This window comes from Vombatus ursinus, unplaced genomic scaffold (assembly GCF_900497805.2).
Source record: "Vombatus ursinus unplaced genomic scaffold, bare-nosed wombat genome assembly UNPS02014779.1, whole genome shotgun sequence".
NCBI classification, from domain to species: domain Eukaryota; kingdom Metazoa; phylum Chordata; class Mammalia; order Diprotodontia; family Vombatidae; genus Vombatus; species Vombatus ursinus.
The window spans coordinates 11,673,934-11,689,100 of NW_020954557.1; positions in this window are offsets into that span (position 1 = coordinate 11,673,934).

Genomic DNA, 15,167 nt, shown 5'->3' on the forward strand with positions numbered 1-15,167 from the left:
TGCCTCAAAGTATCTTCAACACAATGAAGAACCAGCAAAATGCAGGGCAAGGAGTTGGGGAGTTGGCAGAAAAGAAGATGCGCCAACAACCAAAATATTGAAGTTCAGGCATGAAGATCTACTGAAGATCTTGATGTTAGGGTGCCCAGGATTCTTAGAAAAAAGCTCTTCTCCTGAGTTAGACAATAGTGTAAGAACTGGTTCATATAGGTAGAATCTTTAATCCTACATTATTCACGAGCAGAAGACTACTAGAAATAGCCTCATAATTAATATTTCATTTAAGTTAAGCCTGATTTAAACAATCATTATAGCAAAATTTCAGGGTAGAAATAAAAAGAAAATAGATGAAAATCACCAATTACAAATCCAGGATTTCAGGTTTTAAAATGTTTACTAAGTAAAACTAAATTATTTGTGTGAATGAATGCTTATAAGCATCTGTAGAAATGTTATATGTACATATATATTCCATTTGGGACTTTAGTGGGTAGTATTGCTAATTCATAACCTCATAAGTTATTCAGTTCTTACAAAGTAATACTCCCAGGCAGTAGTTTTACTATATATCTATAAACTTCAATTTTCAGTTCAAAATCTCAGATGTTTCAATTTGCATTTAGCTAAAAGTTGGCAAGGAGATTATCATCTCTGATCCAATTTTTTAAATGGAAAACTAATTTTGATTTATGGAGTGGCAAAAATATAAACATTTTAGATAAATCTTTTGCCAAATTCTAGATGAAAAATGGTGTTAACTGTTAAGTTTGGCCTTTTGAAGAATTATTTTTAACTGAACATGTCAATGTTTCTGCCCTATAATGTTTTCCTATGTAGTATTCCACAGTATTACCTTGTCCTATTTCTCAGTACATAACCTCTTTAAAATGAGTGGGATATTAGTATATGTTGCTTTCTCTAGTGAGAGTAGCTGAATAATAAAGAAAAAAGTTCTAGTCTTTACATCATTCATAATCATGTGTTAGCTATGTTGGGTGGGGGGACTTGTTATCACATCATAATAAACACAGAAATGAAACTTTGGAAATAAATAAACAATTTCCAATTATTTTCTTTTTCAATGTTCCATGATATCAATGGATTAAGCACCCCTTTTTACAGGTGCAAATGTAATTCATTTATACTTTCTTCACCTGTGTGATCTTATTCATGTACTTATGAAAACCTTCCATAGATGATCTACTCAACCCTGGATGATTTCCTCTGTTTCTTTTAAACCCCATCAGTTATAGGCAATATGTAGCCTGTTTTTATTATTGTTGTTGTTGCTGTTCTTTTTGCCAATTTTGGATGACCAGACCAACTTCTTTTTAGTGACAGTTAATCTGAAAAAAGGAGTTCTAGAGGGGTTGGAGATTCAGTGTAGTCAGTATAATGTCAGTCATGAACAGAAACATTTGGAGAACATTATTCAACAATAAATCTATCTTCTATTTGGACTAGATTTCTTTCTTAAGGACCATACCTTAAATCCAAATCACTCTGGCTTTCATTGAGTGGCAAACAACGGGTCCCAGCCAAGCCCAAGGGGTCATTGGTTTGGCCTTGATTGCTTTAGAGTGAATGTAAATAGCAATTGTTTCTGTTTTGGCCAGAAACCCTGATGGTCTTCCCTGGCATATACGTATACATATACACATACACATACACATACACATACACATACATATACATATACATATACATATACATATACATATACATATACATATACATATACATATACATACATACACACTTGTATGAGACTAGGTAAAAGAGGCCAGCCACTCTTTGCCCCATTTCTTACCTAGCCTTGATCACTGAATGGGCATTGCCTCAGTCAAACTGAGACTGGGAAAGAAGTTAATTTAAAAAGGCCATGATCTCTCACTGCATCCTGGGATATCTCCAGTCCATCTATATCTTGCTACTGGACCCAGTTGGCTGTGGAGGAGAAAGTGAGGCTGGTGACTTTGCAACAGTTTTAAATCCAATTCACTTGCAAATCATGGTATCACCTTCCTGATGTCATATTCCTCTTTGAGAAAAAGGGACAAACAACGATAATGTCAGTTGTGAACAGGAACATCTGGAGAACATCATTTAACAGTAAGTCTATCTTCTATTTGGACTATAAGTAGAACCTAATCCTTGACATTAGTGAATACCTTTCATGAACACAAGTCCCTTTGTTTTATCCTTGCTTGATTTTGATACTTACTGGATCATTAAACAAAGTTATCTCCATTATTACATCTGTCATGATATCTTTATATGACTTTAAAACATGAGAAGTGGCTCCTGTGTTTGATGATAATCCTTAAGGGTGGATTTTGCTTAATTCAACAAAATTCTTTTTTTTTTTCTTTCTTGCTTTCTTTTTTTTGTTTTTCTTTCTTTTTCTTTCTCTCTTTCTTTAATACTTTCTGCAATTAAAATAAAAAACAATGATTTTTAGCTAAATGGGATAATAGCAGCATATTCTCCTGAGAAATTTGAATATAGAAATTTGAGAAATTGACTTTATCAAACAACCAAAAGTAATAAATAACAAACTTTTGTGAGACACTTAGCCATCTCACCTCGAAGTGCTGATTTAAGGATAAGCAAAGAAACTATTATAGCTTATTCATAAACATATGTAGTAGAAGATGAAGAAGTAAATAAAATCTCTAAAGAACTTGCTATGATCTTCTCAACTAATGCTACATATAAGTTAATTTGTGCCCGAAATACCCTTATAGGGTAAAATGGCAAAAAGAAAAAAAAAGTGTTGGAAAATATAGATTGAGATATGGAAATGCAAGATTCCAAGGGTTTATAGACTTTTCCGAAGCCTTCTTTTTTTCATGAGTTTTTTTTTCTTCAAGAAGATAGTGAGAAGACACCAGACATAGCAAGCATTAAACAACATTTTAGAAAGTCTTAACAGACAAGAAGTGACCAAGTACAAATAAGGGATTCATTCTGGAAGCAGCATTTGGTTTGTAGACAGACATATATTGGCTAGATCAAAGGTAAAAATAAATTATAACAAGTAAGAGAGAAGACAAAATTTCAGAAGCTCCAGCCTACTCTAATATAAAAGTTGTCAATTCCAAAAATGGGAAGTAGACAAAAGTAATAACTGATTGTTACCATTCACTTAACCTTTCTGTGGAACAATTTCTTCATATATAAAATGAAGGAGTTTCAGTAAACAATGTCTAAGGTTCCTGCCAGCATTAAAGTCTATGACGCTAAAAGTTTCATCAATTCGAAACAGTCACCACAACAATGTGGAAGAAAGTCCCAGAAACCACTTCAATCAACAAACAATTGATTTCTTTGCCAAATAGAGAGATGTGTCAGCCAACAACAACCCCAATTTAGAGTATAAATTCATTTGGAAAACATTACTGAGTAGAATGACAGAAGATTATTAGCAGCTATGCCTCACAAAACAGTGAAAGGCAGTTGAGGGAAAATAGACTGCAAAATAAAAGAATGGATTAATTGTCTGGATAATTAATGCAGAGGTTGGTGAGAATTCGTTGATTCTTTCCAACCTATTTATTTTCTTGAACTGAGTTCTTTGCCAAGCTAAATAACAATGGAGTATTCATATTTTCACGTTCTATGCCAACAGTTTGGAACCCATCATTTCTGAGTATTTCCTGAGTGCTCCTGAACAATTTCACATGGCCCAACTTGAGGCTTCAAAATGTGACTTGGACTGCCTGAAACACTGTCAATAAAGAGAGTAATGTCTAATTGGGATTACTGGACAAAGCAATGGGGCATTAGCCTAGGGTGTAACTTTTGGTAACCTTGCCTAGCAGTACAAGATAATAAATATTTACCTTAGTTGTTTAGTGGAAAAAGTCTAACCCTTCCTCTACCATTAGTAATAATAACTACCACTGAAAAAAGTGTTTAAAGTCTTACAAAATCTTTCTTTCTCAACAGTCCTGTTGAGGTAGATAAACTCATAAAATTATGTAATCCAGAATGTAACAGCCAGAAAAGACCATGGAGATCATCCAAACTGATTTCTTTATTTTACAAATAAGGAATCTAAAATACAGAGATATTGAGATATAACATGTCATAATAATAACTGACTTGAATATATCACTATGAGGTTTAGAAAGAATTTATATACATTAGCTTATTTGAGCCTCAAAATTACATCATGAGGTAGATATAGATTCTATTCTCATCCTCATTTTTTTAAAGAACACATTTTTTTAGTTCTAAATTTTCTTCCTCCTTTTACCCCCTATTCCTTCCAATGAGAAGGCAAGAAAAAACAAAACCCACTACGAACATGTATAGTCATGCAAAACAAATCCATATTAGTAGTGTTTAAAAAAGAAGAAAAGAAATTAGAAAAAAGTATGCTTCAATCTGCATTCTGAGTTGATCAGTTTTCTATCTGGTGATGGATAGGAATGTTTCATCATGAGTCCTTTGGACACAACAACATTGTGTACCTAATCTATTGTGTTGATCAGTTACAAAGTCTTTCAAAGTTGTTAATGTTTACAATATTGCTGTTACTATGTAAATTGTTCTCCTGGTTCTACTCACTTCACTTTACATTAGTTCAGGTATTTCTCCCCTGGTATTTCTGAAACTCTCCCCTTCATCATTTCTTGTAGCACAATAACGTTGCATCACATTCATATACCATAACTTGTTCAGCTATTCCACACTTAATGGGCATCCCCTTACTTTCCAATTCTTTACCACCATAAAAAGAGCTACTACAAATTTTTTGTATATATGAGTCCTTTTTCTCTTTCTTTGATTTCCTTGGGGTATAGTCCTAGCTATAGTAGGAGATACACACACACACACACACACACACACACACACACACACACACACGTACATACACACATACATATTTATGCAGTTTTGTTGAGTCAAAGGGTATACACAGTTTAATAGCCTTCAGGGCAGAGTTCAAAATTGCTTTTAAGAATGATTGGACTAGTTCACAGCTCTACCAACAGAGCATGAGTGTACCTGTTTTTCCACATCCCCTGTAACATATGTCATTTTCTTTTCTGTCATAATAGCATGAGGTGGTACCTCAGAGTTGTTTTCATTTGCATATTTCTAATTATTAGTAATTTACAGCATTTTTAATATGTATATTGAAAGCTTTGATTTCTTGCTCTGAAAACTGACTATTCATATCCTTTATGGATTGGGAAATGGCTTTTATTCTTACAAATTTTCAGTTCCTCACATATTTAGGAAATGAGATCTTTCTTTGCTAGAGAGACTTGTCACAATTTTTCCCAGTTTCTTAATTTTTTTCTAATTTTAGCTGCTTTGATTTGGTTAGTGAAAAAAAATTAATTTTCTATGTTCAAAATTATCCATTTTTCCTCCAGTGAAACTATCTCTTATTTCATCATGAACTCTCCCCCTATACATAGATCTTACAGGTAATTCCTTCCCTTCTCCCCTAATTTGCTTATGATATCACCTGTATGTTTAAATCATGCACCCACTTTGAGCTTATCTTGGTATACAATGTGAAATGTTGGTCTTTGCCTAATTTTTGACAGACTACTTTCTAATTTTCCCAACAGTTCTTTTCCCCCCATAATGACTTCTTGCCCTCACAGTTGGGGGGTCTCTCTTTATCAATTGCTAGGTTACTGCATTCATTTGCTTCCATATGTTGCAGCTAGGTGGCAAGTGGAGAGAGTGCTGGGTCCAGAAGACCTCTCTTCCTGAGTTCAAATCCAACCTCAGATATTTAATAGTTTTGTGACCTGGTGAAGTTGCTTAACCCTGATTGCCTGAATTTCCTCATCTATAAAATGAGCTGACGAAGGAAATGACAACTCCAGTATCTTTGCTAAGAAAACCCCCAAAAGGGGTCTCAAATCAAAAATGACTGAACAACTACAACAATATTGTATACCTAATCTGTTCCTCTGATCAACCTCTCTATTTATAAACCAGGACCAAATTGTTTTGATGAATAGGGTTTTGCAATATAGTTTGATATTTGGTACTTCTAGGCCCCCTTCCTTCCCTTTTTATTTTCATTGATTCCTTTGATTGACCTTTTGTTCTTCCAGGTGAATTTTGTTATCTTTTAATATCTCTATAAGAATTCTTTGTTAGTTTTATTGGCAATAAATTAATTAATTTAGGAAACATTTTAATTTTTTGTTATATTGGCTCAGCCTATTCATGAGAAATTAGTATTGCTCTAATTGTTCAGATCTGTATTTGTGTAATAAGTGAGTTTTTAATATTGTTAATATAGTTCCTGTGTGTATCTCTATAGGTAGACTCCCAAGGACTTAGTGCTTTCTCTAGTTATTTTAAATAAAATTTTTTTCTACCTCTTTTTGTTGAATTTCATTACCAATACACAGAAATGCTGATGATTTTGTTTAGGTATATTTTATATTCTGAAACTTTGCTGAAGTTATTAAATTGTATCAGTTAGTATTTTAGTCAATTCTCTAGGGTTCTCTTGGTAGACCAACATATCCTCTCAAAAAAGTGATAGTTTAATTTTCTCTTTTTCTATGCTGATTCCTTCAATTTCTTTTTCTTGTTTTATTGCTGAACCCAGTATTTCTAGAATAATATTGACTACTAATGGTGATAATGAACATCCTTATTTCACTCCAGATCTAACCAGAAAGTCTTCTAACAACCCCTTATAGACAATGTTTGCTCTTGGTTTTAAATAAATACTACTTGTCATTTTAAGGAAAGATCTGTTTATTCATATGGTTTCTAGTGGTTTTTTAAGAGCAGGAATTGTTTATATTTTGATTGTATTTTGTCAAAAGTTTTTTTTCGCATCTATCAATCATGTGATTTTTGTTGTTGTCTGCTGTTGTCGATATGGTCAATTATGCTGAGGGTTTTCCTAATATTGAACCAGCCCTGAATCTTATTATAGATCCAATTTGATCACAGTTATGGTTTTTGTGATATAATGCTGTAACCTCCTTCTTAGCATTTTATTTAAAAGTTTTGTATCAATATTTATTAGGGAAATTAATCTATTGTTTTCTTTCTTTGTTTTGGCTCTTAATTTGCGTCACAATGCAATATTTGTACAATAGAAAGAATCTGGCAAGACTCCTTCTTTACCTTTTTCTTTTTAAAACAGTTTATATAGTATTGGAATTCACTGTTTTTTATATATTTGGTAAAATTCACATGTAAATCCATCTGGCCCTGGCCCTTTCTTTCTTAGGGAGTTTATTTATGGTTTGTTCAATTTCTTTTTCCAACATGGGGTTATTTAAATATTCTATTTCCTATTCTGTTAATCTGGGCAATTATAATTTTGTAACCTTTTATTTAGATTGTCCATTTTATTGGCATCTAGTTAAGCAAAATAGATTCTATTAGTTGTTTTTATTTTATCTTTATTGATAGTGAATTCATTTTTTTTCATTTTTTGATACTGGTAATTTGGATTTCTTTTTTTTTTCTTTTTAAATCAGATTAATCAACAATTTATCTATTTTATTTTTTTCAGCAAAATCTTAGTTTTATTTATTAATATTTTTAACTTTCAGTTTTGTTAATCAAATCTTTGGTTTTTAGGATTTTTATTTTGGTATTTAATTGGAAGTTTTTAATTTGTTTTTTTTAATTCATTTTCTTTCTCTGATGCATGCCCAAATCATTGATCTGCTCTTTTTCTTCTTTATTGATGTAAGCATTTGCAGATACACATTTTGCCTTATGTACTATTTTTGCTAAATTCCACAAATTTTGTTATGTTGTCTCATTATTGTCACTATCTTTAATGAAATTGTTGTTTATTTCTATGATTAATACATTTCTTCTTTATCTCATCTCCATATTATAAAAAGGGAAACCAAGAATCAGAGAGTTGGTTACTTTCCTATTTCCACATAATTAAGCAAGAGGAAGGCAAGATTTGAACCTTGATTTCAATTCTTTCCTAACTCCAAGCAGAAGTGTAAGAAGATGGGATCAAGAGCATAACTAGGAAATATTAGCATTGTAAAAATCAACTATAGGCATCATGATTGTATGTGATTGAGATCAATCTTTTTTTCTATCAAGTAAGCTTTGAGGAAAGTGGCTTATTAACATTTTGATAATATACTGATAGTCATGTTGAAATTTTCTTGGACGTGGCTTATACAGTAATGAATCATTATGGAGGCTAGGTAACATTTGAAAAAAAGAACATTAGAAAACTAAAGAACACTGTAAATTCATATTCAGGCAATGAAATTGAAATGAAATTAAATCTACTTGACCTCTAGAAGACCAATTTAATCAAATTAAATTTAAAAAAATAGTTCTTAAGGATCATGAAAGACTTTACTTGGTGCTGGAGACACAAAGATAAAATGAATCCCCTCAAAGGAGAACACAGTTAATTTCCTTCTCTGCTTCTTTGATCAATTCTCTTCTTCTTCCTTCTCCCAATGGTCTGTGCTGGATATTCTTCTCTGCATTCTATCTCTTGATAATTTCATCAAACCCATGCATTTCAATATCATTTTATACAAATGACACCAAATTTCACCCATCTTTTTTGCCTAAGCTCAAACCTCTTTTTACAACTGTCTACTAAATATTTCCATATAAGTAACATGTTGACACCTCAAAGTCAATACACATATAGATAAACTCAACATCTTTCCCCAAATAAGCTTTTTTTTTAAACTGACTTCTCTTTGTGGAAATAGATGTAGTGGCTCCTCTTACCACAACACTTCTAGGTTTGAAACTATAGAATCATCTTTGATATCTCTCTTCCTTTCATCCACAAATCCTAAATATTCTGATTCAATAAGATCTCTCAAATCTGTTATTTCCTTTCTATTTGTACTGTAACCACTGTAATTCTCTAAAACTTCTCTACCAGAAGTTTCTTATTGATTTACTTGACTCTAGTTTCTGTCCCAACCAACCCATTCTAAAAACTGATACTAGAGTAAATTTCATAAATCACAGCTCTAATCATGCCACTCTCCTACAAGCAAAACAAAACAAAACAAAACCTTTCAATGGGGAGCCATTGCCCATAGGAAAAAAAAATTGAAAATCTTTAGTGTTTAGCATATTCCGTAATCTGTCCCTAACCTATTTTTTCAAACTAATTTATTGTTGGTGCTCCTCTTCAAGCACCCTTCTGCATTAGTTAAATTGAAAGATTTTTCATCCCCAAAGCAACTAATTTCACTACCCTGCTTTGGGTACTTTTGCTTTCACAGCTCCTTTTACTAAAAATCTCTTCCAATTCATCTACTCTCCAAATTTTAACATCTTCTGAGGCCCCACTCAACTCAATAAATTCTTTGCTTATTATCTAAAGGAAAACATAATCTCTTTCTTCTTTGAGGTTTTTTATTAATCACTTGCAGTTTTATGGTAGCTCTCTCTGCATTGTTTTGCAGTAATATGAACATATTACTTTTGTACTGGTGATGGAAACAATATCCTAAGGTCTTGCCTAATGTAGGTTAGATGAGATTTAATTAGCTCAGAGGAGTATGGCATAAGATGTTGACATCTTCCTAGTCAACCAAGTCTACCTGGGTCTTGTTATTTGGTCAGTAGTCTAACACAGAGATGGCAGGGGAACCACACTCAGCTGACTCAATATGGTATCCTTACTCAGTATCCTTATTTAATATCCTTGACCTTCTATGACTAAGCAAATCTCCCTTTGCTAACTGATAGATTTTCTACAAGTAATTCATTTCATTCTGATACTAAATTTAAACTAATAAAATGGAAAAATAGAATTTATAACAATTGAATAGAAAATAAACAAAAATATCAAAATTATTTGCCTGATGAAATACCAAAAATATGACAACTTAGAAGAAATAGTTGAATATTTACAAAAATTTAAAATACTCAGATTAACAAAGGAAGAAATAGATTACTTAAATAACCTCGTATCAGAAAAATAATTGAACAAGTCTTACATAAACTTCCAAAGGGAGGGGGGAAAGCTCTAAAACCAGATGGATTTACAAATGAATTATATTGATGCACCTTTTCAATTTTTTCCTACAATAAAAAAATGGTCACAATATCTAAACCAGGGAAAGAAAAAGTAGAGAAACTACACACCAATATCTAAAATGAATTTTTAAATTAAGTTGAATATTATCAAGCTGGCTACAAGAACATATTATAACATTTATATACCATGACAATCTTGGGTTTATATCAGATATGCAGGGACATATGTATGTGTATGTATATAGATAAATACAGACATATATATGTACACATATATACACATGTATATACATATATAAACATATATATGTTATAAAATAATTACAATCATATTATTATATCACTAGATGCTAAAAAAAATGACATTTGTTAAAGTTCTATACCCTCATTTCTATGAAAAACTCTAGGAACCATAGGAATAAATGGAATTCTTCCTTAATATAGTAACAGCATTAAACAAAATTCAAGAGCAAACATTATAAGTAATGGAGACAAGTTTGAGGTCAGTCCAATAACATCATGGGTAATTCAAGGATGCCCATTATCACCATAATATTTAATAGAATGATAAAAATGCTAGTTATAGTGAAAAAGACTGAAAAAAGGATTAAGTACAGGCAAAATTAAACAAAATTACTGCTTTTTGGAAAGATGATGATTTAATTAGAGAACATTGGAGAAGTCAACTAAAATTAATTGCAATAACTAGCAAAGTTGAAGGATATAAAATTAATTTTCCTAAATTATTTGCATTCTTATATATAAAATCAACAAAATCTGGCAGGAAGAACTAGGAAATTAAGTTCCATTCAGAATAACTATAGAACTTATCAAATATTTGGCAATCTATTTATCAAGGTTTACAAATGGACTAAATGAATCTAATGATAAAAATGGCAAATCTACTTAAATTAATTTTCTTTTTTAATACCTCACTAAACAAACTTCCAAAAGTATTTTGTAGCTCTAGAAAAAATAATAATGAAATTTGGTCTGGTAGACCTATACTTCATACTATACAGCAAGATAGGCTTCAAATGGATACCTGACTTAGATATAAAAGCTCATGACCCAAATAAATTAAAGGAACAAGGAAAAACATATTTTTTAATGTATAGAGTGAGGAAGAGTATTTGAAAACATGTGATAGAGATGATCACATGAGATAAGATGTAAATTTGATTACATAATTTTTTAAAGTTTTTGCACAAACAAATCCAATATAAAAATCTGAATAAAAATAACTAGAAAATATCTTTGCAAGAATTTCTTTGAGAAAGGTCTTATATCTTAGTTATATTATTAAATGATTCAAATTTAAAAGACTAAGAGTCTTTCCCCAATAAATATAGGTCAAAGGATAATTGGTCAAAGGATATGAACAAACAGTTATTTAAGGAAAAAAATCCAAGTTATCAACAGTCATGCAAAATGCTCCAAATCTCTATTAGAAAAATTAACATTAAAGTAACTTGAGATACTACTTTGAGGAACTAGTTACCTATCAGACTGCCAAAAATATCAAAAGAGGAAAATGACAAATTGGAGAATTTGTGGGGGGAAGAAAAGATGAAATGGGCGATTTCAGGGGAAACTGTGAAGACCTGTATTGATTTATTCAGTGAAAATTGCAAATAAGTAGAACAATTTATAAAATGATAACATTATAAAGAAATAAAACTTTGAATGACTTTAGAAATCTGATTAACACCGTGATAAACCATTGTGGCAGGTGAAAGATGAAACAACTGAGGAAACAAAGGTTTGAGATTCCAAGTATATACGTTTATTAAGCAATGCATGTCAGTTATATAACAAATTAAAACCAATTGCCTTCCTCAGCTTTGGCACTTGACCCTAAATACAGGGGGAGACAAACTTTTATCCATTAAAAACAATCAAATAAGACCAATTAATTAAAACAATTAACCAAGAAAAAAAATTAGGTAACTACTAAGAGGAAAGATTAGGGACTTTCCAAGTTGGGAAGGACACTAAGAATAGGTGCAATTCTCTGAAATCAGAAAGAGAAATGTATCACTTCCCCACAAGTGTTTGTATTCAATCAAAAGAATATGGAAATAATAAGTGATTGATCAGTATAGGGCCAATTTTCAGATAAGTCAAGTAGGTTGCTTGAGATGTGATAATTGTGAGAAAACTCATTGCATCAATTGTTGGATCTGACTGGATTTCTGGTCAGCATAACTTATTCCTTAGTTAGGGGTCTTTAAACAACAGGTAGAGGTAGTCCAGCTTCCCAGCCATTCAGGGCTAGGTTTAAGAAATACAACAAAGTCCTCTCACAATCCCCATAATTAAATAAAGTTTTCTCATAAGACACAAATTGGACTTGACCCATAATTTAAGAGAAAGGGAATTGGGCTAACTCCAGAATTGAGTCACAAGATGGAGTCAGTGAGGTTCACCCAATTCCCATTACCATTTGGTGTTCTAATCCCTTCAGTTTCCTCAATTACCTCACCAGGAGTCTAAAATAATGAAAATATCACTCACTTCCTGACAAAGAAGTAATGAACTTAACATTTAAAAAGGAACATAAATTTTTGGTTATAGTAAGTGTGGGAATTTGTTTTGCCAGACTACACAACTAAGTATTAATGCTTTATTTTTTGGTCTTTCTTTTTTTTTTAATAGAATTTGCTCTTTCTGGGAGGGGACACAGGGATGAATAGACTTTTCAAATGTTTGTTAATTGAGAAAAATTAAAGTAATAAGCTAACAAAATATAAACTAGAAGGGTGTTGATAATAGTCCAGCCCTCTCTGAAAACAGTTTCCTACTAGATTGCTATCTCCTTGAGAGCAAGAGCTGCCTCTTGCTTAACATTTTATTTTTCACAACACCTAGCACAGTGGCATTCCCATAGCAGGTCCTCACTAAATATTTGTCAAGTTGAATCCTCTTTAATATTTAAAGCCACACAGACTGTCCCCAAATAATTTCCCCACACTTTTACATATTATTCCTTCTCACACATTCTATGGTCCATTCAAAGTGGTCTTCTTACAATCTTTATGCATGACATTCCATTTTCCATCTCCATACCTTTGCAAGGGCTGCTTCCCACTTCCCAAAGCCTGAAATGTGTTTCAAATGAACCACTGAGTTTCAGAATAACTAGTTTGGTTCAGGTCTCAGCTAGAGACAGGGATTGGGAAGCAGGGAGATAGACTGACAGAGACAAAGACAGATTTAGACAGAGAGAGAGAGAGAGACTTTATTTTGGAAATTCAGATAACACCCAAATTGCTGCCAAAACTCATAATAGATACAACCCCAATAAGAAAAACTAACTCTCCTCATGTAGTGAAAACTAAGATGGGATGAGGTTCTGGGGCAAGGAGTATGGGAAATGAAATCACAGTATCTAAGTGATATTAATTTGGAGAGAGTACCAAGATTTAGTAATGAACTTGCAAGTTGAGAGAAGAAAAGCAAAGGAAGAGAACCACAACAGAATGTGAGTTTTTGTTTCTAGAACATGCCAGAAAAAGCATCATGAAAATGTGGTGATCTTTGGAAGTAAGGGTGAAAAGTTACAATAGCATTCACATTTCCACAACCCATCAGCATTCTGAAATCATTTTAATGCCCACTTAAGGAAAGTTGTAAATACTTGAAAGGGTTAATGTACTATGATTTCAAAGCCACATCCCTTGGAAGGGACTGATTCCTGTAAGCCATTGCAAGAAAACTATAAGGTTTAAAAAAAAAAAAACTTTTTTTCTAGGGCATAATTTCACAAACCCACAGTACATGACATCCAAAATTGAACATATTGGAGGCAATCAGCCAAAAATCAAGACTACACCATGCTAAGTATTAAGAGCCAAGAAGAGTGACTGGATGTCATATGTGTAGCTATGAAAACCCAGCCCATCTTGACAAAAAATAGATTTACTGTATATCATACCATATACTGTAAATGGTGGCATGCAGATATAGCAAAAATAAACTCTTATGGTAAACTCTAGCATAAGCTATGGAAGGTTCAGCAACATTTGCCTTCTATGTCCATTTAAGCCAAATAATATCTTCTATGTCTGCACTGGTCAATGGCATGGAAGGAAGAGATCTCACCACTCCCATCACTTGCTATCACTTAGAGCAACTCAATTTGTGTGAAGAGAAATCATTCAGTTGATTTATATATGTTTCTATTTTGACTCATGGCATAATATCTCTTGCTATAACCCAGGATGAAAAGCATTTGGCATTGTAGGGGAAATCAGCACAAATTGGTGGTGTTTTTAATGTTAGGTGGAAATAAATTTTCAAAGAGTTCAATACATTGCCCCATTCCCCAATAATTATAATTGTCTCTTACTGAGTGGGGGGATATGAGGAGTACTTCACAAATGCTCTAATTTCCTGACAAAAACAAAAAGACAATGGAGAAATAAGAAATCAACCTGCCCATTTCAGCACCTTTAGTCCATTTCCACTTCATAGTGCAAATATTACTAAGGAAATTATTTGGGTTTCTCCTGTAATTAATATTTAGGCATTGTTGAACTTCTGGTGCTCCAGTGGAAGACCCAACTATAGAATCCTTCATTGTTCTATAAGCATTACTTCTTATGCCATTGAAAAATGCTATTTAGGAACCATTTACCTTGCAATATTATTTTTTCCACTTGAGAATTAAGGAACCAGAAAACACTTCAGCTATAACTACAGTTACTGTAGTGTGACTCCTATCCTATTTTAATAGGAACCCAGATGCAGAAGATTCCAAGTTTCTAAAGTAATCCCTAACTCTTGCTAACGAGGCACTGACAGTCCCAATTTCTCCCAACTTGACTTAAAACCAAAAGGATTTAAGAAGTTCACACTGCTGCTGGCAAAGTGCAATAAATTACACATGAACAGGGGACCTGTTTCTATGACTCTTTAAATGAAATGGGTCGGACTATAGCCATCTCACCCTGGGGACAGTTTGTGTCAACACATATAGAGGAGTATGTGCAGAATTTTTCATTTTAGCATAAACAAAAGGAATACAGTTTCAGGAAAGATTAAGACTTTCCCCATATATTTGTGTTAATTATAAGTAGAGAGTATCCAGGAACTGTTATAACTTTATTGTACAGCAGCCTTCAAGAAAAACAGTATTTATTGTCAAAGATGATTGCAGTTTCAAT